Source organism: Conger conger, chromosome 7 (genome assembly GCF_963514075.1).
Source record: "Conger conger chromosome 7, fConCon1.1, whole genome shotgun sequence".
In the NCBI taxonomy this organism is placed as follows: Eukaryota; Metazoa; Chordata; class Actinopteri; order Anguilliformes; family Congridae; genus Conger; species Conger conger.
In genome coordinates, this window is record NC_083766.1 from 2,707,822 (window position 1) to 2,735,792 (window position 27,971).

The following is a 27,971-nucleotide window of genomic DNA, read 5'->3' on the forward strand; positions in this document are numbered from 1 at the left end:
TTAGCTTCAGGGTTTATCCAGTAGGTGGCAGTGTTGATCTCCAGTCCAACATCTCTCCTTCCATCACTCTGAAGGTGACAGTACCAAGACTCACTCTTAACCAAGATTCAGTTTTAACCAAGACTCACTCTTAACCAAGATTCAAGGACCTCTTCATTGTCTTGCTGAAATGTTTAATAGTGATTTATTGATTTATTTATTGCGTTGCTGTTAATCAGTGGTTCTGAAACTGTGGGGCGAGGTAATGCTAGAGGGGCGCGGCATAACACACTGGAACAAGAGTCAACAGCATGTTGTACGGCTAGCAAGGCGGCACGATTTGTGGAGCAGAAAAAGGCCAGTGCAACGTCAGATCGATGGAAGATGGACAAGTTTTTAATAGGGAAGAGAAAAGCAGACGAGGTTTCAAAACAGACAAGCCAGTGAGGAGCGGCGGCTCATTCAAAACTGAAGTCTAGAAAATATGACGATGCATATCTAGTTCTCGGACTCACTGTTAATGTGTTTTACTATCTAAACTCTGGCAACGTACAGCAAGACACTTAAAAGACACTTCGAAACATTGCATCACAATTATGTGAATAAGCCACTTGAGTTTTTTTTCAAGAAAACTTGACGAATATCGTGGGCAGCAAACTCGCTTTTTAAAAGCCACGTCGGTAGCTGCCAAATCGCAAATGGCCTCATACAAAGTTGTTTATCGTGTTGCGCTTTGCAAAAAACCACACTCGATAGCAGAAGAGTTGATACTTCCCGCTGCATTAGATATGGTGTGAACTGTGCTCGACGAGGCGAGTGTCGCAAAATTAAAGTTTTTCACACCATTGTCCGCACACTCTAGAGCAGTGTTTCTCAGCTCAGGGTTTTCTGGAACACACGCACCTGATTTAACTAATCAAGTGTATTTTTGGTGGTGTGATTGGTGGTAAATCACTTCGTTCTCATTTTCCCCCGATTCTGTTGGTTGATGTGAACATTACCTGAAGCTCCTGACCTGTATCTGCATGATTTTATGCATTGCACTGCTGCTACACAATTGGCTGATTAGATAATCACATGAATAAGTAGATAGTAGTTCCTAATAAAGTGCTCACTGAGTGTCTATGTTGAATATGCTGCCCTGCTTTTGAACTAATGTTTTTAAAAAGGGGGAAAGTGGGCTGAGGCGAATTTTTTACACTGTTGCAGCAGGAAATGTTATTTTCTAGTGTGGTTCACACCTCTTAAATCTATATGTGGACACTTGTAGCATGTGGTCTTGGACCATGATTCACTTGATTTCCTTTTATTGTTTACGTATAAATGTTTTTTTTCCAGAAAGAGCTTCAGTTTTGTAATTGCTCTGACAGATTGTTTAAAACTTTTGCAAGAGCTCGTCTTTGGTAAAAAGCAAGAAGTTACAATGTCCAATTGAAATGACTTGATTCCGTTTAATGTCACCTCTGTAGAAATATACAAAGTTGTATTTCCAGTGTACAGAGAAATATTATATTCTTCAGTTACACAAAGCGGGAAACCATGTAAGTTGATTTAACATGTACTTGTAATTGTGAAAGTTTGTCTAATACATACAGCACACAGCATAGTGTTTGTCTGATACATACAGCACACACCATAGTGTTTGTCTGATACATACAGCACACACCATAGTGTTTGTCTGATACATACAGCACACACCATAGTGTTTGTCTGATACATACAGCACACACCATAGTGTTTGTCTGATACATACAGCACACACCATAGTGTTTGTCTGATACATACAGCACACATCATAGTGTTTGTCTAATACATACAGCACACACCATAGTGTTTGTCTGATACATACAGCACACACCATAGTGTTTGTCTGATACACACAGCACACACCATATGTGAGACGGGTGCGTGGGGGGTTGGACCCAAAATGCACGACTCAGACAAAAGGGATGTGATGAAGTCCCGTCAGGGCCAAAACCAAAGTACAGTACTGAGGGAGAAGGCGGTCTCGTAATCTGTACCCCATGCAAAAAGTCCAGTAACCAGGAAAGCTGTCAGCGGGGCAGAAGTACAGGCGGCCGGTAGGCAGACTCGGGGTGTGTGTGTCACACCAAGAGAATTTCCTTCAGTTTGGACAATGATTCCTCGTTATACCATCGGAACATGAAACAACATAAGTTTGCGAAATGTGACATGAAGAAACTTCATAACGTGGCAAGACAAGACTAACAATCAAGTCATAATAACTAAACATGAAATGTAACATGACATGAAAATGAAATGTAACAAGAAATAGAACACAAAAACGTGGTTAGACTAGACTAAAATAAGACGTGATGTGACAATAACGTAACTCAGACAATAACTAAACATAAAACATGTTGTGACAAACATGAAACGTGACAATATGCTTGGTGCAACAAGAATGTATCCCTGTCTGTCTCCCTCAGAAAATAAGTTTACACAACATTAATTTCTGTCTTGACACTTAAATATTTAACTGTGGAATGGCGTAATCTTTGGTAATTATGCATGTACACTTCTAGCACTTGGAACTTGGAACCTCAAGAGTCTTTCAGCGCACTTGTCCCTGGTTATGAGTGTGTACTTTGTTGTACGTCGCTCTGGATAAGGCCGTATGCCAAATGCTTGAAGTGCAACGTGTGTTCCATTGTTTTATATACAGCCCTTTACACGTGTTAAACACGCAATCATCCTGAATTTCTCATTATTATGTCTAGTTCACAGTCTTTTTTCCCAACTGCTAAGACCTGGTGCCGATTGCGTCTGTGCTTCATACAGAAAATAACTTCAACCTCACCTGAGTTTACTTGGGTGAATGTCCATTTGACTGGGTGGCCAATCACTTCCTCTGCAGTGGTTTTGCTTCTAATTTTAGTCTTAATCAGCCCATTGCCTGAAGTTAAAAATCAAGAATATGAATCAGCCACTGCAAAACTAAACAGAAATACAATTGCAAATACAACATGGAAAAACTTATAAATTAAACTTTGCTGCTAAAAGTACATTTTGCTTTTGAAGTCAATGGATAACAAGCAGGATGTTTGTGACTGTATTTGAGTTTTTTTTTGTTTGGTTTGTCGGGCTATAAAAGGAAGTGTTGTTACTGTGACGTATAAATATATAAATACATATCCCTGAGAGCGAGAAATTATTTTACTGCGCCCACCTCCTGCTGAGTGGTGTTCCGCTGCATACTGCGCCTATCCTATAATCCATCACACCAAGAGAATTTCCTTCAGTTTGGACAATGATTCTTCGTTATACCATCGGCTGCTGGATTCTGTTGTTTTTTTCACCAGGATATTATCACGTTCTTGCCAAAGGTGAGTTATGATCCGAGAATCTAAAGGATTAACAGTATTCAGATTATTGATCATCTCTTGTGAAAAGCTTTCAGGTTTTGAAATGCACAATATTTTCATCCGATTTCAATAATTGGTTGGAGCGTGTATTGAACATGTAATCGGCTGAATTATTTGCGAATGCATGATAACAATTTAAATGTTTGTTCCACGAGTTGAAGTCGTCCGAGTAGCACGGGGATTGGACGCCACGTTACGCTGCACATCAAAGACGAGTTTTAAACCAACGTGGGAATGGAACGTGACACTGGGAACTAACATCCAGACGTTGGTGTTGAAGAGCACTGCGTATCTGCTGGTGGAAAATTTTCAGAAGATGAACGTGGGCCTGTACTACTGTGTCAATGAAACCGATAAAAAATCTGAGGTGAAACTGGTAATACAGAAAGGTAAACACAATATGAGCTGAAAAGCGTTCAAATAACCATTCAAGTAATTTTGAGGCTACAGCCGTAGCCTAAAAAGTCAGTCTAAAAATTAAGTCTAATGAATACCTAATAAAGTGCTCGCTGAGTGTATGCGTTACGTTTGAATGTCATTTTTACTGTAATGATATTCAGTATTCAGACCCCATAACTTTTTGCAAAATGTGATTGTGATTACTTTTTTGTCCAGGTGTAAAAAATCTCACACATGAAGTGTTCAGACGCCCTAAGACAGGCCCGTTGCAGCTCTTTTGTGAAGCTCAGTCCGGTGCGAAGCTTGAGGGGTTTTGGAGGCGGGAACAGACGGCTTCTGAAGGAGATTCCTGCAAACGGCGTGGCACGGATCTTGCGCTCATTGAAAATCGGTCTGAAGTAAAGAATTGGCGTGACAACAGATTTGAGCTGCGCATCTCCCCGCTGCTTTGGGAAGACCATGGACACTACCGATTCGTTCGGTGTAAAAACCGCAAATATTCCAAAGAATGCACTTTTGAAATAATTACAGTTGATGGTAATGTCTGGCATTGTACATTCTCCACAGTTATGGCTATTTAAGAACTGCAGAAATGCATTTAAAATGTAGTAAGATGTAAAGATTAAAAAATGATGAAAATGAAAATGAAATTTTATCTCCCAGTAAATCCCTTTTTTCTTTCATGAATGCTCGCAGGTAATGTACTTGCTCATTAAGAACAAATGCCATTTTGTGGAATTTAAATGCTATTCCATAAAATGTCCAGTGTTTAATTTAGTTTTAACTTTAATTCTTTGATCCTTATTAGGCTCTATCTATTCTCTGTAAGGGTCTATCTAAAACTAAACAGTTTACTGTGTATTAACATGTTATACGGGTCTATCTACTTGATGAATGTAGCCAACATTACATCCTTAAACTGTAAAGGAAGTTGTATTGTCCAGATGCATCCTGCCTCTGCTATCTATGCTATGTGTCCATCTTCAGTGAGATCGCTCTGCCTGTCTGCGTCCTCAGTGTACCAGGAACCTGCGGAGCTCATGGAGGGAGAAAATGGCTCCGTGGTTTGTAACGTTTCACACGCGGAAGAGGGCACCAGACTGTTGTGGATAGAGGTGGAAAGTCAGCAGAAGTTCGCCAGCGCTGACGGGTTCGGGATTCAGTTTGCGCTCTCGGTGAGAAACGTCACGCTGGAGCGGAGCGCTTGGGTGTGTGCCGTGTTTTACAAGGACCGTCTTCGAGCCCTGCTGCCGTTACACCTGACGATAAAGAGACAACCCACACAAACCACGCAACCCACACAACCCTACCAACCCACTGGGCTCTCTGCTGGAGGTATGGGAAGGACTGTCACATACCAACCAGAAACTACAGGTGTGTGTGTGTGTGTACATATTGTTCAGCATGTATGTTTGCATGAATGTATGCCCAGTATGCATGCATGTATTGTTAATGTTGATCATTCCAATACCGAAAATTATCTGTTTTTGTCAAAACAACAAACTGAATGTATGCAACAGAAGACAGATCAATTGTCAAATGAGTTTCATGTTGTGTGTACACTTGTACTGTATGCATGTGTGTGTGTGCACCTAGCCTATGTTTATGACTTATTAATTATTGTTGTTTTTATTCATAGAAATCAGTCCATTTTATGTTTCCCTGGCCTGTCTCGCTGGTCTTCTCCTGTGCCTTGCACCTGTGCTCATAATCTATATAAAAATGAGACATCGGAGACATCAAGGTAAGGAACAGCACTATTTATTTTTAATATTTGTCATGCAATGCAAGCCTCATTTATTTACTTCATGCTTTTATCTAATTTTGGCCAGCATATTTAATCAATTATGTATTCTGTACCTGATGTATTTGCAAAGTATATGGGTGTTGTGTGTGTGTGTGTGTGTGTGTGTGTGTGTGTGTGTGTATGTGTGTGTATGTATCACATCTGAGTGTGTGTATGTGTATGTGTGTTTGTGTATGTGTGTATATGTATCTCAGCATCTGCGTGTGTGTCAGTGTGTTTGTGTGTGTGTGTGTGTATGTGTATGTATCACATCTGAGTGTGTGTCAGTGTGAGTCAGTGTGTGTTTGTGTATGTGTGTATGTATCTCAGCATCTGCGTGTGTATCAGTGTGTTTGTGTTTGGCATATAAACAGGGGCCCGGGTTATGTTAAAATTAGGCATTAGATTTTTTTAGTGAGGCAGTAAGTCTTTCCTGTAAAATATGATCCAATCATAGATAGTTAGCTGTGCAGTATTCACTTTGTGCCTGGGTAAAATCAAATAAAAGATAAAGTTTGTTAATAGGAATTTTGCCTTGTAGTTTATAGTATAGTGCTGCATTTGCTTGACTGGGCTGGGTGGTTGGAGCCCCAGTGTAGCCGCATTAGGATCTTATTTGTTTCACACAGTGATGTGTCCAAAAGCATTGTGGTTTCAGCCATAAAATGCATTAATTTGTGTTTCCTGTCTTTTCTTCTCTCTTCAAGGTGCTGAACAAACCCAAAACGATGATGCTGTCCACTATGCTTCTGTTCGTTTTAAAAAGAACAAAGGTAGTATTTTCCCTGCACTGATAAACAGAATAGATACGATATCTGCATCACAGTAATGCTAAGGATGATGGGCGTGTGGTTCTGAAGTCAATGTCCATAAAAAAAACCAAGAAAGGCACTCCAAAAAAGGAAAAATGCAAAAACCAAGATAAATCAAATAAAGTACTTCAATATTGGGTGAAAACAGAACGGTGCCAAAACGAAAAGTGCAGTAAACATACAGTGCAGTCAGAAAACCATCTTCAGTGCTCACGTATAAAGGGCAAAATGTGCCCCGCAGAGGTAGGCTAGCCAGCAGCCAGAGACGGTTTATTTATTTTATTTCTCCTTCATCTAACCAGGTGAGTCTCTTTTACAAGGGAGCCCTGGCCAAGGGAGGAGCAGGCAGAGAGTACAACATAATGTTCAGTACAATACAAAGGCACAACACAGTTACACATTAATACAATCTCAAGTAAAACAGGTTAATTCCTCAGTTAGCGGACGCACAGCACTGACACCTGAATACACGTGGAGACTGCATTTTACCAGGAGACATGAGCAGAAATGCAGCATCTAGACGGGACCAGAACCAGCACAGTGCTGTACGCAGGAACCCACATGAGGATGTGTGTTTACACCACTCGAGCAAAGGAGCAGAGGGGAGCATCTCACAGAAGGGATGTGTGAAAACCATGAGAAATAGTATTTTCACACAGTGATGTGTTCACAAGTGTTAAAAATGCATTTATTTGTGTTTTGGAAATACAATTCAGCTCAAGCTGAGGAACAAAGCCCTAATGAAGGAGTTGTGCTTCATGCTGCCTTGCATCTAAAAAAGAAAAACAGCAGTATTTCCCGCACAAATGAGCTACAGCACATTTTTTTCCCATCGAAGACAATGTTTTATGATATAAAAAATAAAAATATCAGCTACTATGCAAAATAATTCATCATTAAAATCATAATTTATAATGAATCGTATTAGTAATAATTTGTGAAATATTACATATACTCTTTGGAGAGGGTAAAATTGTATTTTTACCATTCTAATTATATTTAATTTAAAAATTATAACGAAATTGTATTTTTACAGTTATTCGTGCACTGGCTTTAAAAATGCGTAAAAAATGTATTTGTGTTTTCTGTCTATTTCAGGTGCTGAAGGAACCCCGAATGAAGATGCAGTGAACTACGCAGCAGTGCATTTTAAAAAGAGAAAAGGTAGCATGTCTGTCTGCGTGTCTGTCTGTCTGTCTGTCTGCATGTCTGTCTGCATGTCTGTCTGCGTGTCTGTCTGCATGTCCGTCTGCATGTCCGTCTGCATGTCTGTCTGTCTGTCTGCATGTCTGTCTGCATGTCTGTCTGCGTGTCTGCCTGCGTGTCCGTCTGCCTGCGTGTCCGTCTGCCTGCGTGTCCGTCTGCCTGCGTGTCCGTCTGCCTGCGTGTCCGTCTGTCAGCGTGTCCGTCTGCCTGCGTGTCCGTCTGCCTGCGTGTCCGTCTGCCTGCGTGTCCGTCTGCCTGCATGTCCGTCTGCCTTCGTGTCCGTCTGTCTGCGTGTCCGTCTGCATGTCCGTCTGCCTGCATGTCCGTCTGCATGTCTGTCTGCATGTCCGTCTGCGCTACACTGCCATCTGACCGCACTGGCCAGACTGCGGGGCTAAGAGGGAAATGTTGAAATGTATTTTTACACGGCATGTTCATCCACCGCTTTCTTCTATCTTTCAACAGAAACTGACAACTGTAGAGCAGCCGTCTGTGCTGTAAGTACTATTCATTTACCTCTTCATTCATTCATTCATTCATTCATTCATTTAAAACAAAACCACATTTCTTTCGCAAGTCTTGTAAGTATGTAATGCCATATCTGTGGCTGCAAGCCTTTTAAAACGTTCTTTCATTTAGACTGAAGCCCTGCCTACTGAGGAAGACTCTGTGATTTATTCAGGGTTGGCCCTGACAACCAGAACTTGAAGAAAATGTATGAATTTCCATTTTATTGCAAATGTTATTTGTTCAAGTAATTACATGTTGTTTTTTAAGAACCTGTTAAGCCCTAGCCATATTTTCAGAAAAAACGCCTAAAAAGACATACCCAAAGTAAATGAAGAATTTCTCCACAGTAGTAAGTTTCATATGCATGTTCTTGGTGTCTATGGACATCTAGGGACCTCAGAGATGTATTCCCAATGTGTGAAAAGATTGTGACTGTTACTATGCCTGAGTAAATTGGAATAAACCAAAGGAGAAATGTGAAATTTCTATCCTCGCCTGTTTTTCCCCCCTATCTGACAGAGGATAACACCATGCCAACAATGATTCCATGTAGACTGATGCCATTGTTCACCTTCAGCAAGTCCTTGACTACAAATGTACCACATTTAGATAGAATTTGAGCAAAGGGCAAAGCCTCCACAAAGGTTTTAGTAAGGATACTACCAGGCGGACACTCAATTTGGCACAATTTGGCACAATTTGGCACCAAAGTGTGCCAACTGGGTTATTTTCCACTTCCAATGGAAACTGGCTGGAAAATACAACTTATGTCCATACAGGAGTCTATTGCCATCTACTGGAGCTTTTGGATATGGCACAGCCTTGTGCACAGTATAATATCAATAAAAAAAAACAAGAAAATGTATCATTTTGTCTCCAAATGGAGTAGTTTTATTATACCAACTAAATATGATATACAATAATATAATATCCAAATATAAAGTAAAAACGAATGCCAATGTGCAATATAAAATGTCCACTCCAATAATAGAATAACCAAATATAAAGTGATCAATGTCAATGTGCAATTAGAAAACAAAAATATCACAATTAGTGTAAACAATGTACTCTTGAAAACAACTATTGCACATTCAAATAACATAAACAGGAACAGTCTTTGCGTTTGCCCACTGCACTCTGTGGCTCCCCTCCCCCTCCCCTTCCCTCCCCCTAGCTGGGCTTTCTGGGACAGCGTAGTGCTGCCCCAGGGGTCCTCCTCGTCTGAGGCGATTTCATTCGTAGTTGCCGAGTCTGACCGACTCATAATCTCCGCTAAAATCTCGGCCATGTCCTTGTCGGCGTTATACACTTTCACAGCGTCAAATAAAACTCTCTAAATCACCAAAAACTTGCGAAACGGCCGTGCGCTCCGACTTCTTCCTTTAGCTTGTTTTTTACGCACATGGAGTAGTGTCTTTACGCCTGGATGTGAGGTCAGCTGGGTATTGTAGTCTATAGAATGTTTTATCTCATTCGATTCAGTAGCTTCTCCCCTTTCAAAGGACAACAAACATGGCCGCACCGCAGCTGGCTGTTCGACGGTAAAACCATTTCTTTCTACTTGTCCGACATTTGTAAATATCGTGTATTTGCGGTTTTAAGGTTAAAAATCATTTCTAAATGCACTAAAATGCACTTTCGATCGTGTTTTGTGACGAACATTTGAACATTAGGGTCTAAACTTTGAGCAACAGTTGAAAATAAACACCATTGCCCTGTTTTATTATGTTTTCTAGTGGATGGATCAAGCCGGTATTTGAACGGGCTAAACAGGTTGGCTTTCGGTAACTCTTCATGAGGAACTTATCTGTGGTTCATCTGCGGATGTAGAAAGGTGGTATTTTAATGAAATGGGGAAGTGGCCATTTGTCTTGATCACTTCTGCAAAGGAATGACAAAGATAAACCTAAAATAATTTTGGCAGTGAAGGACCAGTAATCGTTTTTTTATTGAGGGATACAAACATTGCCTTTCACCAGCTGAATGCAAGAAATGTATCAATAAAGCTCTTGCTTTTAGATTTCATAACGGACCATTTAATTGCTTAATTGACTTATCTTTTATGAGTTTTTTTCTATAATGTCTGTTAAAGACTTTTCTGTTAATAATTAAAACAAAATATACATGTTTTGTTTTCAGCTTCAAAACCTTCTTAAATAATTTAGTTTTTAAGTTAATATTGAATGTTATTCAGAGTGTGATAAGTTCTTTAGAAAATATTATATGGTCTTTTGGCAATGTTTTATATAATGTACTTCTTTAGAAAATATACAATGGTCTCTTTTATAAGGTTCAAAATGGCCAAATACAGCTCTCTGGTCTCCTTGTTGGTTCATGTTTTCTAGCACTAATGCAGTCTTCACAGGCAAAACCCAAGGCTAAAACCAAGAGTAGACATTCAGAACTATTTATTATTTAACTGATCAATCGAACAGGACACATCTGGGCAACAAGAAACACCTGCCCATGTTCCAGTACTTTTGCTCACCTGAAAATTGGGTGGTCTGATACAAAAGGTGATATGTTCTAAGTTGTTTAACAAATCTGGATAAAAATACCAGATAAAATAAAAGCTGAGATTCCAATCTGTTGTCTCAGGTATATCTTTTGACCTCAAACCCAATTGTCTTCAGTGTATAGTAAAAACAAAGGAATTGACCTCACTGTTCCAATACTTTTGGAGGGGACAGTGGGTCCACTGGAGCAAGTGGGCTAACAGTGCCGCCTAGTGTTCAATCACTCTCATGACAACATGACTTCCATGTACTGTATATACACTTAGTGAGCACATTATTAGGTATTTATTCAACTTGTTTTTTAGACTTACTAAGTCTTCTGCCACTGTAGCCTATCCACTTAGAGGTTTGACGCATTGTGTGTTCAGAGATGCTCTTCTGCATACCACTGATGTAATGTGTGGTTATTTGCGTTACTGTCACCTTCCTGTCAGCTTTGACCAGTCTGGCCCTTCTCCTCATTAACAAGGCGTTTCTGTCTGCAGAACTGCTGCTCACTGGATGTTCTTTGTTTTTTGCAGTTGTATTTCCAGTGTACAGAGAAATAATCTATTCTTCAGTTACACAAAGTGGGAAACCATGTAAGATGATTTAACATGTAATTGTAATTGTGAAATTTAATTTTTAATATCATAGTGTTTGTCTATTAAACACAGCACACACCATAATGTTTGTCTAATGTTTGTCTAGGGGCGGCCTGTAGCGTAGTGGTTAGGGTAAATGACTGGGACACGTAAGGTAGGTGGTTCTAATCTCAGTGTAGCCCCAATAAGATCCGCACAGCCGTTGGGCCCTTGAGCAAGGCCCTTAACCCTGCATTGCTCCAGGGGAGGATTGTCTCCTGCTTAGTCTAATCAACTGTAGGTCACACTGGATAAGAGCATCTGCTAAATGCCATTAATATAATATAATGTAATACATACAGTGTTTGATACATACAGCACACTCCATAGTGTTTGTTTAATACATACAGCACACTCCATAGTATTTGATACAAACAGCACACAATATAGTGTTTGATACAAACAGGTAATGTCAGGCATTGTACATTCTCCACAGTTATGCTTATTTAAGAACTGCAGAAATGCATTTAAAATTTCTATTTCATGAATGCTCGCAGGTAATGTACTTGCTCATTAAGAACAAATGCCATTTTGTGGAATTGAAATGCTATTCCATAAAATGTCCAAGTGTTTAATTTAGTTTTAACTTTAATTCTGTGATCCGTATTTGGCTCTATCTATTCTCTGTAAGGGTCTATCTAAAACTAAGCAGTTTACTGTGTATTAACATGTTATACGGGTTTATCTACGTCTAAGCAGTTTACTGTGTATTGATATGTCATACGGGTCTGTCTACTTGATGAATGTCGCCAACATTACATCCTTAAACTGTAAAGGAAGCTGTATTGTCCAGATGCATCCTGCCTCACTGGTCTTCTCCTGTGCCTTGCAACTGTGCTCATAATCTGTACAAAAGAAAGACATCGGAGACATCAAGGTAAGGAACAGCACTATTTATTTTTAATATTTGTCATTCAATGCTACCCTCGTTTATTAACTTTATGATGCTTTAATCTAATTTAGGCCACCATATTTGATCAAATAATTATCAATTATGTATTCTGTACCTGATGTATTCGCAAGGTTTATGTGTGGTTTTGTATTAGTGTGTCGGTGTCTACGTGTGTGTGTGCATGTATCACATCTGTGTGTTTGTGTGTTTGCGTGTGTGTGCGCGTGTGTGTGTGCGTGTGCATGGCCGGGTTATGTTAAAATTATGCATTACATTTTTTTAGTGAGGCAGTAAGTCTTTCCTGTAAAATATGATCCAATAATAGATCAGTCAGCTGTGCAGTATTCAGTCCTGACTGAACTGTGTGATTGTATGCATTGCACTGCTGCCACACGATTGGCTGATTAGATAATCGCATGCAAAAGTCTAATACATACAGCACACACCATAGTGTTTGTCTAATACATACAGCACACACCATAGTGTTTGTCTAATACAAACAGCACACACCATAGTGTTTATTTGATACATACAGCACACACCATAGTGTTAGATACAAACTGCGCACAACATAGTGTCTGATACAAACCGCACACACCATAGTGTTTGATACAAACAGCACACACCATAGTGTCTGATACAAACCGCACACACCATAGTGTCTAATACATACAGCACACACCATTTGTGAGACGGGTCGGGGGTTGGACCCAAAATGCACGACTCAGACAAAAGGGATGTAATAAAATCCCATCAGGGCCAAAACCAAAGTACAGTACCATAACATAAGTAACATAAATCGTGACATAGGCTTGCGAAATGTGACATGAATAAACTACATAACGTGGCAAGACAAGACTAACAATAAAGTCATAACAACTAAACATGAAATGTAACATGACATGAAAATGAAATATAACAAGAAATAAAACCTAAAAACGTGGTTAGACTAGACCAGGGGTCGGCAACCCTGGTCCTGGAGAGCCGCAGGGTGTGCTGGCTTTCGTCTCCACCTTAAAATAAGCAACCGATTCAGACCCAAGAAACCAGGTGAGGTGAGTTAACTGTGTAATCAACGGCTTTCATTGATCAATTAATACCAAGTAACAACGAAAGCCAGCACACCCTGCGGCTCTCCAGGACCAGGGTTGCCGACCCCTGGACTAGACTAACATAATACGTGACATGACAATAACGTAACTAAGACAATGACTAAACATAAAACATGACATGACAACCATGAAACATGATAATATGCTTGATGCAACAAGAATGTACCCCTGTCTGTCTCCCTCAGAAAATAAGTTTACATAACATTAATTTCTGTGTTCACACTTAAATATGTAACTGTGGAATGATGTAATCTTTGGTAATTATACATGTACACTTCTAGCACTTGGAACTTGGAACCTCAAGGGTCTTTCAGCACACTTGTCCCTGGTTATGAGTGTGTACTTTGTTGTACGTCACTCCGTAAGTGTTAAACTCGCAATCATCCTGAATTTCTCATTATTAGCATGTCTAGTTAACAGTCTTTTTTCCCAACTGCTAACACCTGGTGCCGATTGCATCTGTGCTTAATACAGAAAATACCTTTAACCTCACCTGAGTTTACTTGGGTGAATGTCCATTTGACATTGACCATACTCTTATAGATTACTCTTTTACACCGCTGATAAATATGAATTCAATAACTATGGCAAATATTTTTGTACTTCTGCTTTTGTTTCTGTGCCTGGGTGGCCAATCACTTCCTCTGCAGTGGTTTTGCTTCTAATTTTAGTGTTAATCAGCCCATAGCCTGAATTTAAAAATCAAGAATATGAATCAGCAACTGCAAACCTAAACAGAAATACAATTGCAAATACAACTTGGAAAAACTTATAAATTAAACTTTGCTGCTAAAAGTACATTTTGATTTTGAAGTCAATGGATGACAAGCAGGCTTTTTGAGACTGTATTTGAGTTTTTTTGTTTGGTTTGTCGGGTGATAAAAGGAAGTGTTGTTACTGTGACGTATAAATATATAAATACATATCCCTGAGCGCGAGAAATTATTTTACTGCGTCCACCTCCTGCTGAGTGGTGTTCCGCTGCATACTGCGCCTAACCCATAATCCGTCACACCAAGAGAATTTCCTTCAGTTTTGGACAATGATTCTTCGTTATACCATCGGCTGCTGGATTCTGTTGTTTTTTTCACCAGGATATTATCGCGCTCTTGCAAAAGGTGAGTTATGATCGGAGAATCTAAAGGATTAACAGGATTCAGATTAGTGATCATCTCTTGAGAAAAGCTTTCAGGTTTTGAAATGCACAATATTTCCATCCGATTTCAAGAATTGGTTGGAGCGTGTATTGAACATGTAATCGGCTGAATTATTTGCGAATGCATGATAACAATTTGAATGTTTGTTCCACGAGTTGAAGTCGTCCGAGTAGCACGGGGATTGGACGCCACGTTTCGATGCACATCAAAGACGAGTTTTAAACCAACGTGGGAATGGAACGTGACACTGGGAAGTAACATCCAGACGTTGGTGTTGGAGAGCACTGCGTATCTGCTGGTGGAAAGGTTTCAGAAGATGAACGAGGGGCTGTACGACTGTGTCAATGAAACAGATAAAAAATCTCAGGTGAAACTGGAAATACAGAAAGGTAAATACAATATTAACTAAAAAGCGGTCGAATAACCGTTCAAGTAATTTTGAGGCAACAGCAGCAGCCTAACAAATAAGTCTAAAAATCAAGTGTAATAAGTACCTAATAAAGTGCTCGCTGAGTGTATGCGTTACGTTTGAATATCATTTTTACTGTAATAATATTCAGTATTCAGACCCCATCACTTTTTGCATACAATTCGGAATGCCACAGCAATGGGTCTGAGTACTTATTTAAATGAGAAATATTTTTTTGAATGAATTCGCAAAAATATCAAAAAACACGTGTAGATTGATTGGCAAAAACGGCCATTTTTATCAATTTAAAATGAAACAATAAAGTGTGCAAAATGTGAAGGATTCTAAATTCTTTATGAAGCCGCTGTATATTAACTGTACATATATACTGTATATAAAAGTGTTTATGATTTTTTTCCAGGTTTAAAAAATCTCACACCTGAAGTGTTCAGACGCCCTAAGACAGGCCCGTTGCAGCTCTTTTGTGAAGCTCTGTCCGGTGCGAAGCTTGAGGGGATTTGGAGCGGGAACAGACGGCTTCTGAAGGAGATTCCTGCAAACGGCATGGCACGGATCTTGCGCTCTTTGAAAATCGATCTGAAGTAAAGAATTGGACTGACAACAGATTTGAGCTGCGCATCTCCCCGCTGCTTTGGGAAGACCATGGACACTACCGATGCGTTCTGTGTAAAGACCGCGGAATTTACAAAACATGCACTTATGAAATAATTACAGTTGATGGTAATGTAAGGCCGACTGACTGTGCAAACCGCACCTGGGTTTCAAAACCTAGGATTCAACTCATCACTCTACTCTCCAGAACGCAGGACGGGTAATCAAGGCATTCCAAAGCAACCCCCTCTGTTATCTGATTGTTTATTCAGGCCTCGGCTGTTAAACTCATTGCGACAGTAAATGACAGAGCAACTTTGTTTACGGCACCGAGAGGTTGGGAGGGAATCCTGCCTGCCAGGCCCGACCTTCTCCTGAACCCTTTATTACTCTCCCTCTTGACTCAGACACTGAATGGGGTGTACAGCACTGGATGTTTCATGGCAAGGCCAATTATGATAAAATTCATGTTTGGTATCATTTTCCTTGGTTTAGTGTGATTGGTACAATGGTCTCATTTTCGTAGGAATGTACTAAGGATATCATAGCCATCCAGGAACCTAGGAAAAGCTATGGAAATCTGACCTAAGAAAAGTCATCTGGTTCCACCCCCCTGTCTAGATACCCATTAGTGACAATGTACAAATGATTAATCATGGACCCACTTTTTGGTCAAACATCAAAGGCCTGGTTTGCTACTTAAGGAGAAGAGACAAGGGGTCTGGGAGATCTGTTGCCAGACTCCCGCACCTGCCGTGTGTGTAGAAACCCTTGCCAGGTATGACAATGCTTTTACTTTGTACTCTGTGGAAAAATTGTATTATGTACTATGATTTGTAACTTTGTGTTTTGGTTTTAATTTGAAGACGTAACCTACCTGGCAAAATAAATTGTTAAACTTGATCTGTTTGGTTTTCCTTACTGACACTTAATGTTACACAGGGAATGCGTGGCTTACCCCCTCGAACTGGTCTAGGGAGGATGATTATTTCCACTTACTGTATCACGGCGTATAGCACCCGTAGACCTATGTTGGTAAATCCCTCGCCTCCGCATGGTAGTTCATTCATGTCGAGCACAGCCGTAGCTATGTTGGTCTGCTTGGGTCCCTAGGCTGGAAACAGATATACCCGAGAGTAGCTATTCCTGCGACCTCTGTAATGACTACAGATAGCTAGTCAGTTCGTGAGACGTGCACATAACGCGCGATGTGTCATGCGGTGGTACCAGCAGAGGATTGTTCAGCGAGTTTTTCTCAGTATAGGATTCCTGTAACAATCAAGTCCAAATTTAGATAGTGATAATATTATAAATTGGGGTTAATTATAAGAAACAGAGTCAAAGTGTATAGGAACTGTAAGATGCACCATTCCCGGAGTTCTGGGTCAGTCCATATCAGTTAAAAACGGAAGGCAGAGTGATACTGCTGTCTTTGTCCCTTGGTATTTCTCTGACTGATCTAGTTTCTCTACGGAATGGGTTCAATTAGGTAATAACATCAACCTCTTCCCAAACAGCACCTGAAGGACACACGCAGATACCTTCGCCCTACACAGCTAACTTCGTCTTTGGGTTAGTGGGGGGCTTACAGTAATGTCAGGCATTGTACATTCTCCACAGTTATGCTTATTTAAGAACTGCAGAAATGCATTTAAAATGTAGTAAGATGTAAAGATTTAAAAATGATGAAAATGAAAATGTAATTCTATCTCCCAGTAAATCCCTTTTCTATTTCATGAATGCTCGCAGGTAATGTACTTGCTCATTAAGAACAAATGCCATTTTGTGGAATTTAAATGCTATTCCATAAAATGTCCAGTGTTTAATTCAGTTTTAACTTTAATTCTGTGATCCTTTTTGGGCTCTATCTATTCTCTGTAAGGGTTTGTCTAAAATTAAGCAGTTTACTGTGTATTAACATGTTATACGGGTCTGTCTCAGTCTAAACAGTTTACTGTGTATTGATATGTCATACGGGTCTGTCTACTTGATGAATGTAGCCAACATTACATCCTTAAACTGTAAAGGAAGTTATATTGTCCAGATGCATCCTGCCTCTGCTATCTATGCTATGTGGCCATCTTCAGTGAGATCGCTGTGCCTGTCTGCGTCCTCAGTGTACCAGGATCCTGCGGAGCTCTTGGAGGGAGAAAGTGGCTCCGTGGTTTGTGCGGTTTCAAAAGCGAAAGAGGGCACCAGACTGTTGTGGATAGAGGTGGAAAGTCAGCAGAAGTTCGCCAGCGCTGACGGGTTCGGGATTAAGTTTGCGCTCTCGGTGAGAAACGTCACGCTGAAGCGGAGCGCTTGGGTGTGTGCCGTGTTTTACAAGGACCGTCTTCGAGCCCTGCTGCCGTTAAACCTGACGATAAAGAGACAAGCCACACAAACCACGCAACCCACACAAACCACGCAACCCACACAACCCGACCAACCCACACAACCCAACCAACCCAACCAAACCAACCAACCCACTGAGATCTCTCCTGAAGGTGAGGGAGGGACTGTCACAAACCAACCAGAAATTAAAGGTGTCTGTGTGTGTATATATTGTTCAGCATGTACGTATGCATGAATGTATGGACAGTATGCATGCATGTATTGTTAATGTTGATCATTCCAATACCAAAAATAATCTGTTTTTGTCTAAACAACAAACTGAATGTATGCAACAGAAGACAGATAAATTGTCAAATGGTTTTCATGATGTGTGTACACTTGTACTGTATGCATGTGTGTGTGTGCACCGAGCCTATGTTTGTGACTTATTAATCTTTTCTTTTAAATATAGGAATCAGTCTATTTTATTTTTCTCTGGTCTGTCTCACTGGTCTTCTCCTGTGCCTTGCAACTGTGCTCATAATCTATATAAAAATGAGACATCGGAGACATCAAGGTAAGGAACAGCACAATTTATTTTTAATATTTGTCATGCAATGCAAGCCTCATTTATTTACTTTATGATGCTTTTATCTCATTTTGGCCAGCATATTTAATCAATTATGATCAATTATGTATGCTGTATCTGATGTATGTGCAAGGTGTATGTGTGTGTTTGTATCACATCTGAGTGTGTGTCAGTCTGTGTATGTGTATGTGTGTATATGTATCTCAGCATCTGCGTGTGTGTCAGTGTGTTTGTGTGTGGCATATAAACAGGGGCCCGGATTTTGTAAAAATTATGCATTTGATTTTTTTAGTGAGTCTTTCCTGTAAAATATGATCCAATAATAGATCAGTCATCTGTGCAGTATTCACTTTGTGCCTGGGTAAAGTCAAATAAAAGATAGAATTTGTTCATTGGAATTTTGCTTAGTAGTTTATAGTATAGTGCTGTATTTCCTTGACTGGGCTGGGTGGTTGGAGCCCCAGTGTAGCCGCATTAGGATCTTATTTGTTTCCACAGTGATGTGTACAAAAGCGTTGTGGTTTCAGCCATAAAATGCATTAATTTGTGTTTCCTGTCTGTTCTTCTCTCTTCAAGGTGCTGAACAAACCCAAAACGATGATGCTGTCCACTATGTTCCGTTCGTTTGAAAAAGAACAAAGGTCGTATTTTCCCTGCACTGATAAACAGAATAGATACGATATCTGCATCACAGTAATGCTAAGGATGATGGGTGTGTGGTTCTGAAGTCAATGTCCATGAAAACCAAGAAAACACTTGCACTCCAAAAAAGGAAAAATTTAAAAACCGAGATAAATCAAATGAAGTACAGTTATTTGTGCACTGGCTTTAAAAATGCTTAAAAAATGTATTTCTATTTTCTGTCTTTTTCAGGTGCTGAAGGAACCCCGAATGAAGATGCAGTGAACTACCCAGCACTGCATTTTAAAAATAGAAACGGTACAATGTCTGTCTGCATGTCTGTCTGCATGTCTGTCTGCCTGCATGTCTGTCTGCCCTGTCTGTCTGCGTGTCTGTCTGCATGCATGTCTGCATGTCTGTCTGCATGTCTGTCTGCCTGTCTGCCTGCATGTCTGTCTGCCCTGTCTGTCTGCGTGTCTGTCTGCATGCATGTCTGCATGTCTGTCTGTCTGCATGTCTGCATGTCTGTCTGCATGTCCGTCTGCATGTCTGTCTGTCTGCATGTCTGCATGTCTGTCTGTTTGCAAGTCTATCTGCATGCATGTCTGCATGTCTGTCTGCATGTCTGTCTGCATGTCCGTGCGTCTGCATGTCTGTCTGCATGTCTGTCTGTCTGCATGTCTGCACTTTTGTACACAGTGATGTGTTCAAAAGCATTGTGGTTTCAGCCAAAAAAAAAAAAGCATTCATTTGTGTTTCCTGTCTGTTCTTCTCTCTTCAAGGTGCTGAACAAACCCAAAACGATGATGCTGTCCACTATGCTTCCGTTCGTTTTAGGTAGTATTTAGGTAGTATTTTCTCTGCACTGATAAACAGAATAGATACGATATCTGCATCACAGTAATGCTAAGGATGATGGGTGTGTGGTTCTGAAGTCAATGTCCATAAAAACCAAGAAAATACTTGCACTCCAAAAGAGGAAAAATGCAAAAACCGAGATAAATCAAATAAAGTACTTTAATATTGGGTGAAAACAGAAAGGTGCCAAAACGAAAAGTGCAGTAAACATACAGTGCAGTCAGAAAACCATCTTCAGCGCTCACGTATAAAGGGCAAAATGTGCCCCGCAGAGGTAGGCTAGCCAGCAGCCAGAGACGGTTTATTTATTTTATTTCTCCTTTATTTAACCAGGTGAGTCTCTTTTACAAGGGAGCCCTGGCCAAGGGAGGAGCAGGCAGAGAGTACAACATAATGTTCAGTACAATACAAAGGCACAACACAGTTACACATTAATACAATCTCAAGTAAAACAGGTTCATTCCTCAGTTAGCGGACGCACAGCACAGACACCTGAATACACGTGGAGACTGCATTTTACCAGGAGACATGAGCACAAATGCAGCATCTAGATGGGACCAGAACCAGCACAGTGCTGTACGCAGGAACCCACATGAGGATGTGTGTTTACACCACACGGGCAAAGGAGCAGAGGGGAGCATCTCACAGAAGGGATGTGTGAAAACCATGAGAAATAGTATTTTTACACAGTGATGTGTTCACAAGTGTTAAAAATGGTGGCCTGTAGGGTAGTGGGTAAGGTAAATGACTGGGACACGCAAGGTCCGTGGTTCTAATCCCAGGGTAGCCACAATAAGATCCGCACAGCCGTTGGGCCCTTGAGCAAGGCCCTTAACCCAGCATTGCTCCAGGGGAGGATTGTCTCCTGCTTAGTCTAATCAACTGTACGTCGCTCTGGATAAGAGCGTCTGCCAAATGCCAATAATGTAATGGAATGTAAAAATGCATTTATTTGTGTTTTGGAAATACAATTCAGCTGAAGCTGAGGAACAAAGCCCTAATGAAGTTGTGCTTTACGCTGCCCTGCATCTAAAAAATAAAAACAGTAATATTTCCCACACAAATGAGCTACAGTACATTTTTTTACCATCGAAGACAATTTTTTACGATAAATAAAAATATCAGCTACTATGCAAAATAATTAATAATTAAAATCATAATTTATCATGAATCATATTAGTAATAATTTGTGAAATATTACGTATACTCTTTGGAGAGGGTGAAATTGTATTTTTACCGTTCTAATTATATTTAATTATAAAATTATAACAAAATTGTATTTTTACACAGTTATTTGTGCACTGGCTTTAAAAATGCTTAAAAAATGTATTTGTGTTTTCTGTCTATTTCAGGTGCTGAAGGAACCCCGAATGAAGATGCAGTGAACTACGCAGCACTGCATTTTAAAAAGAGAAAAGGTAGCATGTCTGTCTGCATGTCCGTCTGCATGTCTGTCTGCATGTCCGTCTGCGTGTCTGTCTGCATGTCTGTCTGCATGTCTGTCTGCCTGTCTGTCTGCATGTCTGTCTGCATGTCCGTCTGCATGTCTGTCTGCATGTCTGTCTGCATGTCCGTCTGCGTGTCCGTCTGCGTGTCCGTCTGCATGTCCGTCTGCATGTCCGTCTGCATGTCCGTCTGCATGTCTGTCTGCATGTCTGTCTGCCTGTCTCTCTGCATGTCTGTCTGCAGGTCTGTCTGCATGTCTGTCTGCGCTACGCTGCCATCTGACTGCACTGGCCAGACTGCGGGGCTAAGAGGGAAATGTTGAAATGTATTTTTACACGGCATGTTCATCCACCACTTCCTGTCTATCTTTCAACAGAAACTGACGACTGTAGAGCAGCCCTCTGTGCTGTAAGTACTATTCATTTCCCTCTTCATTCATTCATTCATTCATTCATTCATTCATTTAAAACAGAACCACATGTTATTTTTGCACGTCTTATCAGTATGTAATGCCATATCTGTGGCTGAAAGCCTTTTAAAACATTCTTTCATTTAGACTGAAGCCCTGCCTACTGAGGAAGACTCTGTGATTTATTCAGGGTTGGCCCTGACAACCAGAACTTGAAGAAAATGTATGAATTCTTATTTTATTGCAGATGTCATTTGTTCAAGTAATTACAAGTTGTTTTTTAAGTTAAGGCTTTTGGGTAACTCTTCATGAGGAACTTATCTGTGGTTAATCTGCTGATGTAGAAAGGTGGTATTTTAATGAAATGGGGAAGTGGCCATTTGTCTTGATCACTTCTGCAACGGAATGACAAAGATAAAACGAAAATAATTTTGGCAGTGAAGGACCAGTGATCTTTTTTTATTGAGGGATACAAACAGTGCCTTTCACCAGCTGAATGCAAGAAATGTATCAATAAAGCTCTTGCTTTTAGATTTCATAACGGACCATTTAATTGCTTAATTGACTTATCTTTTATGAGTTTTTTTCTATCATGTCTATTAAAGAGTTTTCTGTTAATAAATAAAACAAAATATATGTGTTTTGTTTTCAGCTTCAACACCTTTTAAAATAATTTAGTTTTTAAAGTAAATTTTGAATGTTATTCACAGAGTATGATAAGTTCTTTAGAAAATATTATATGGTCTTTCGACAATGTTTTATATAATGTAGTTCTTTAGAAAGTATACAATGGTCTCTTTTCTAAGGTTCAAAATGGCCTAATTCAGCTCTCTGGTCTTCATGTTGGTTCATGTTTTCTTGCACTAATGCAGTCTTCACAGGCAAAACCCAAGGCTAAAACCAAGAGTAGACATTCAGAACTATTTATAATTTAACCCGTCATTCTCACCCATCGCAGTGTGGGTAATCGAGATGGCGACCGCAGCGTCCACTGCTCAAGCGAGTCAAACTTTTAAACGTTTTAAACGTTTTAACCGCCCTACTTTTAAACGTTTCAATTGCGGATTGCCTCCTATTTTAACTTTTCCACAAAGATGCGTGATTGTCATTGTTTTAATCTTTTGCCTGATCGCTTGCTCGTCACGCTGTCACTTCTTGTCTGACGATGGGGAGGGAAGCTACTTCCCGACTGCAGGTAGCCAACATCTGCTGTTCTCTGGGATCCTGGATATTGGCCGTGCCAGAGCCCCATCATCAGCTAGTAAGGATGGGGTCCCTACGTCGAGCTCTTCTGTTGGATTCATCTGGCTGACGCTGATACTCCTCTTGGCCGGTGACGTTGAGCTAAACCTTCCTTGCTTCGAGTCCAGCAACTGAGTTGCGGAGCAACAGCTGGCTTCCTGAATGGTCCGGTAAGGATACCGCGGCTTTGTGTGTCATCCCCACTATCAGCCCCCTCCCAGTACGTCTTCCTCGTCGTGCTTCCAGGCCAAGCAGAGCTGTGCAGGGAAACCTGGTGGTTGTTTCTACTGGTATTGCCTTGCCCGGCTCTGCTCCTTCTGCTACTCTGGGATCTAATGATTTGGGGTCATTGCAGGACCTGCGGGCCATAAATGATTTGAAGCTTCTGCACCTAAATCCGAGGAGTTTGCTGCCCAAGATGGATTTCATTAACTGTATGATTGTCGATGCCGCCCCCGACATACTTGTTATTACCGAGTCTTGGTTGTCTGGGAAAATTTCCAACTCGGATGTTTCTATTGCCGGTTTTAATTTGTTTAGCTCTGATAGGAGAGCTAAAGGAGGTGGAGTGGCTATATTTGTCAGGGAACACCTAGCCGTACGGGTCCTTGTGTCCTCCACCGTCCCAAAATGTTTTGAGTGTTTAGATTTAGATGTTTTTTTGGTTGGTGGCGTCCATATTGTGGTTGCTAGTGTTTATCACCCACCCACTGCGCCAACTTCAGCTTCAGAGTTGGGGAAGGTGTTATCTATGTATGCCTCTTCCGAATTGGTGGTGCTGGGCGATTTAAACCTGGACTGGCTCTCTGATAGCTCTACTAGTCTTAAACAGCTCTGCTTAGATTTAGATCTATCTCAACTAATTTTACACCCCACAAGACCAAATGCCAAATCTCCATCTAGATCCACCCTAATTGATATTATATTAACTAATAGGCCATTTAAATATCCTCAGTGCGGGGTGTTTGCACCAGGCATTAGCGACCACTGCCCTATAGCTTGTGTCAGATTAGTCAAAGCTAATAAATCCAATGGTCACCTCATCACAAAGCGTAATTTTAAAGATTTTATAGAACAAGGCTTCCTACATGATTTATCCCACTCTGATTTAGCTAGATTATGCTTAATCCCTGATTCCAAGTTAGCTTCTGACCACTTCTCCTATATTTTTAATTCCATCACTAATAAGCATGCTCCTCAGAGTAAAAAATCGCTCTAGTCCCTGGATCTCTGAGGAAGTCATCGAAACCCTTCAACTCAGAGACTCCGCCTGGACTACTGCCAGATCTACTGGTAATCCGACAGACTGGTTACATTTCAGGAAAATGCGGAATAAAAGTACTAGTTTAGTCAGGAAAGCCAAATCTGATTTCTATTTATCTTCATTTGCAAATGCCCAAGGAAACTCAGCTAGTTTTTGGAAAATTGTAAAATCATTTAAATCTGGATCCACCTCTACTCTCCCACCTCAAATTAGCTATGAGAATAATGTTATTTCAGACAAATCAAAAATGTGCGACGCATTTAACCAACATTTTGTAGCTTCTGGCCTTCTATTTGATAGGCTATCAGCCAATACGGTCTCGCCGGGACACGTCCATGACCCGTCATTGGCCGAAAACCTTTCGATCCCCTCCCCTCTTGCTAATAGATTCTCTTTTAGACCGGTTAGTGACTATGAAGTTTTCATGGCACTCTCCCATCTGAATATTAAAAAGTCTAAGGGTGAGGATGACATAGCCCCTTATCTTTTGCGTCTCAGTGCTCACCTGGTCGCCTCCCCGCTTGCTCACATTTTTAACCTAACTTTTATCTCCGGTGAAATCCCAACGGAGATCAGCAGTTTCCGAGATACTCAAACCACCCTGCCTGGCACCAACAATCATTCCTCGGTCAAAGTCACTTTGATCTGAAAAACTGCTGAACCTCTTGATCACATCTGCATGCTTTTATGCCTTTAGTTGCTGCCACATGATTGGCTGATGAAATATTTCCATTAACAGGATGATGTACTGGTGTACCTAATAAAGTGCTCACTGAGTGTACAAATCTGGAATACTGAGAGGAAATAGAAAAAAGGAACATACACAAGTAAACTGCACCCAGGATTAATAAAATTAATAAATTAACCAAATCCACATTCCTCATTCAGAACTGATTGCACAGGGCATATACTGTAAACGGTACATCTATGCATTTTAATGTGATAACTGACATTTTAACTTGAATTGTATTGTCTATTATTTTCTTCACTATCTATAGCTTTTATAGGTTAAAGTGCATCTAGAACATTCCATTACCGAGGAGCTGAGACAGGACCTCTGTTTTGTTATCAGTCTGGTGATTGGCTAGCATTGTCATGTGGAGACCCAGAAGCGGAGAAACTGTGTGTGTGTGTGTGTGGTGTGTGTGTGTGTGTGTGTGTGTGTGTGTGTGTGTGTGTGTGTGTGTGTGTGTGTGAATATGTGTGTGTGTGTGTGTGTGAATGTGTGTGTGTGAATATGTGTGTGAATATGTGTGTGTGTGTGTGTGTGTGTGTGTGTGTGTGTGTGTGTGAATATGTGTGTGTGTGTGTGTGTGTGTGAATGTGTGTGTGTGTGTGAATGTGTGTGTGTGTGTGTGTGTGTGTGTGTGAATGTGTGTGTGTGTGTGTGTGTGTGTGTGTGTGAATATGTGTGTGTGTGTGTGTGTGTGTGTGTGTTGTGTGTGTGTGTGTGTGTGTGTGTGTGTGTGTGTGTGAATATGTGTGTGTGTGTGTGTGTGTGTGTGTGTGTGTGTGTGTGAATGTGTGTGTGTGTTGTGTGTGTGTGTGTGTGTGTGTGAATATGTGTGTGTGTGTGTGTGTGTGTGTGTGTGGTGTTTAGTGTGTAACTTATGTGTGTAAGTCTGACCTACACTACAAGGAACATTACATTACATTTAGATTACAAACATTCAGCAGACACTCTTATCCAGAGTGACGTACAGTGCATCCGGAAAGTATTAACAGGGCTTCACTTTTCCCACATTTTGTTATGTACAGCCTTATTCCAAAATTGAATAAATTCATTTTTCCCCTCAAAATTCTACACACAACACACACCATCTGAACTTTTTACAAATTTATTAAAAATAAAAAACTAAGAAATCACATGTACATAAGTATTCACAGCCTTTGCTCAATACTTGATGCACCTTTGGCAGCAATTACAGCCTCAAGTCTTTTTGAATATGATGCCACAAGCTTGGCACACCTATCTTTGGGCAGTTTCGCCTATTCCTCTTTGCAGCACCTCTCAAGCTCCATCAGATTGGATGGGGAGTGTCGGTGCACAGCCATTTTCAGATCTCTCCAGAGATGTTCAATAGTTCCTCCAAACATGACACCTGGCATTCACGCCAAAGAGTTCAATCTTTGTCTCATCAGACCAGATTGGTGGATTGCTGCAGAGATGGTTGTCCTTCTGGAAGGTTCTCCTCTCTCCACAGAGGAATGCAGGAGCTCTGACAGAGTGACTTATTGTGGTTATTGTGTGTAGAATTTGGAGGAAAAAATGAATTTAATCAATTTTGGAATAAGGCTGTAACATAACAAAATGTGGAAAAAGTGAAGCGCTGTGAATACTTTCCGGATGCACTGTACAATGAAGTGCAAATCCAATAATTCAAAAATAATAAAAAATTTCAAAAATGTAAAAACAAATATCTATATTTGCTGTCCAAGACAAGTATACTATATATTAAAATACAGAACATACGAATCAATTAATAATATGTGTCATATTAACTATAATAAATATATTTAAATACTTAATATACTGTAGGCTTTGGTTTTAAGTATTTAGGGTGTAGGCGTATTGTGGAAATTCTCCATGTTGGCAGAAAAAGAACCAAAGAAATTATGTCATTCTCCAAATTCAGTACGCACGCATCTATGACAGCCTGTGGATAATATTACTTCTTCGTAAAAGTTGTTCTATTTAGAAATGACCATATCTCTGAGCAGAAGGCTGGAGCGCAGATACTGTACCCTGCCCGCTCAATAATTTGCCTCGCTATGGATTGTGGGAGTTACAGACAGGCTCTGCCCAGACTTGTTCCCGGGGGCTGACGGAACAGTAGACATATTGCTGCGCTCTATTCAGTTGTTACTGTAACGTATAAACATATAAATACATTTAAAACTTTTGCAAGAGCTCATCTTTGGTAAAAGCCAAGAAGTTACAATGTCCAATTGAAATGACTTGATTCCGTTTAATGTCACCTCTGTAGAAATGTACAAAGTTGTATTTCCAGTGTACAGAGAAATATAGTGTTTGTCTAATACACACAGCACACACCATCGTGTTTGTCTCATACATACAGCACACACCATAGTGTTTGTCTCATACATACAGCACACACCATAGTCTTTGTCTAATGCATACAGCACACACCATAGTGTTTGTCTCATACATACAGCACACACCATAGTGTTTGTCTGATACATACAGGACACAACATATTGTTTGTCTGATACATACAGCACACACCATAGTGTCTGATCCATACAGCACACACAATAGTGTTTGTCTAATACATACAGCACACACCATCGTGTTTGTCTCATACATACAGCTGTTACGGCAGGGAGGACAGAGGAACCAGAAGCAGACAGGGGTGTGGAAAGTTTACTCGCAGGTGATGGGGCAGATGGAGCATAGTCACAAAACAGGCCAAGGTAAAAAACCATGGGGTCAGTCCAACAATGCAAAGGTAGAGAAATCCACAACAACTAAAGAATAGTCCAGGGAAGCAGGCAGGGGTCAAAACCGGAAATCCAATCAACAGGGGCAAGGAAACTAAGCAAGTAATCAGTGATAGAGGCAGAGTTACAGAACAGAATTGAAACTGGAGATGCATTAGCAAGTTAGTTAAGAGATTTAAATTACAAATACCCAAAACAAGTGAATGTTAGTTTGTTAGTTTGACAACCATATTAGTGTGTTAGTATCATTAGTACTGTACAAATTCTATGTTAGTTGGGATTAGTATATTTGTGCTATGTACAAACATGAAATGGAGAGAAAGCAGGAAGTAAGGAATGTAAGATTGGAAGGAAGATTGAACCCC

At 40.4% G+C, this 27,971-nt stretch overlaps 1 protein-coding gene and 1 long non-coding RNA gene across 2 annotated transcripts in view; one reads left to right on the forward strand and one right to left on the reverse strand.

The window, feature by feature from the left end:
- Positions 1-27,971, reverse strand: part of LOC133133853 (uncharacterized) — a 103,664-nt gene that overhangs the window by 25,109 nt on the left and 50,584 nt on the right. The window lies entirely within an intron of this gene.
- Positions 8,029-8,560, forward strand: LOC133132145 (uncharacterized). The gene is made up of 2 exons (XR_009709077.1): positions 8,029-8,065; positions 8,208-8,560. It is a non-coding gene; the product is annotated as an uncharacterized LOC133132145 (long non-coding RNA).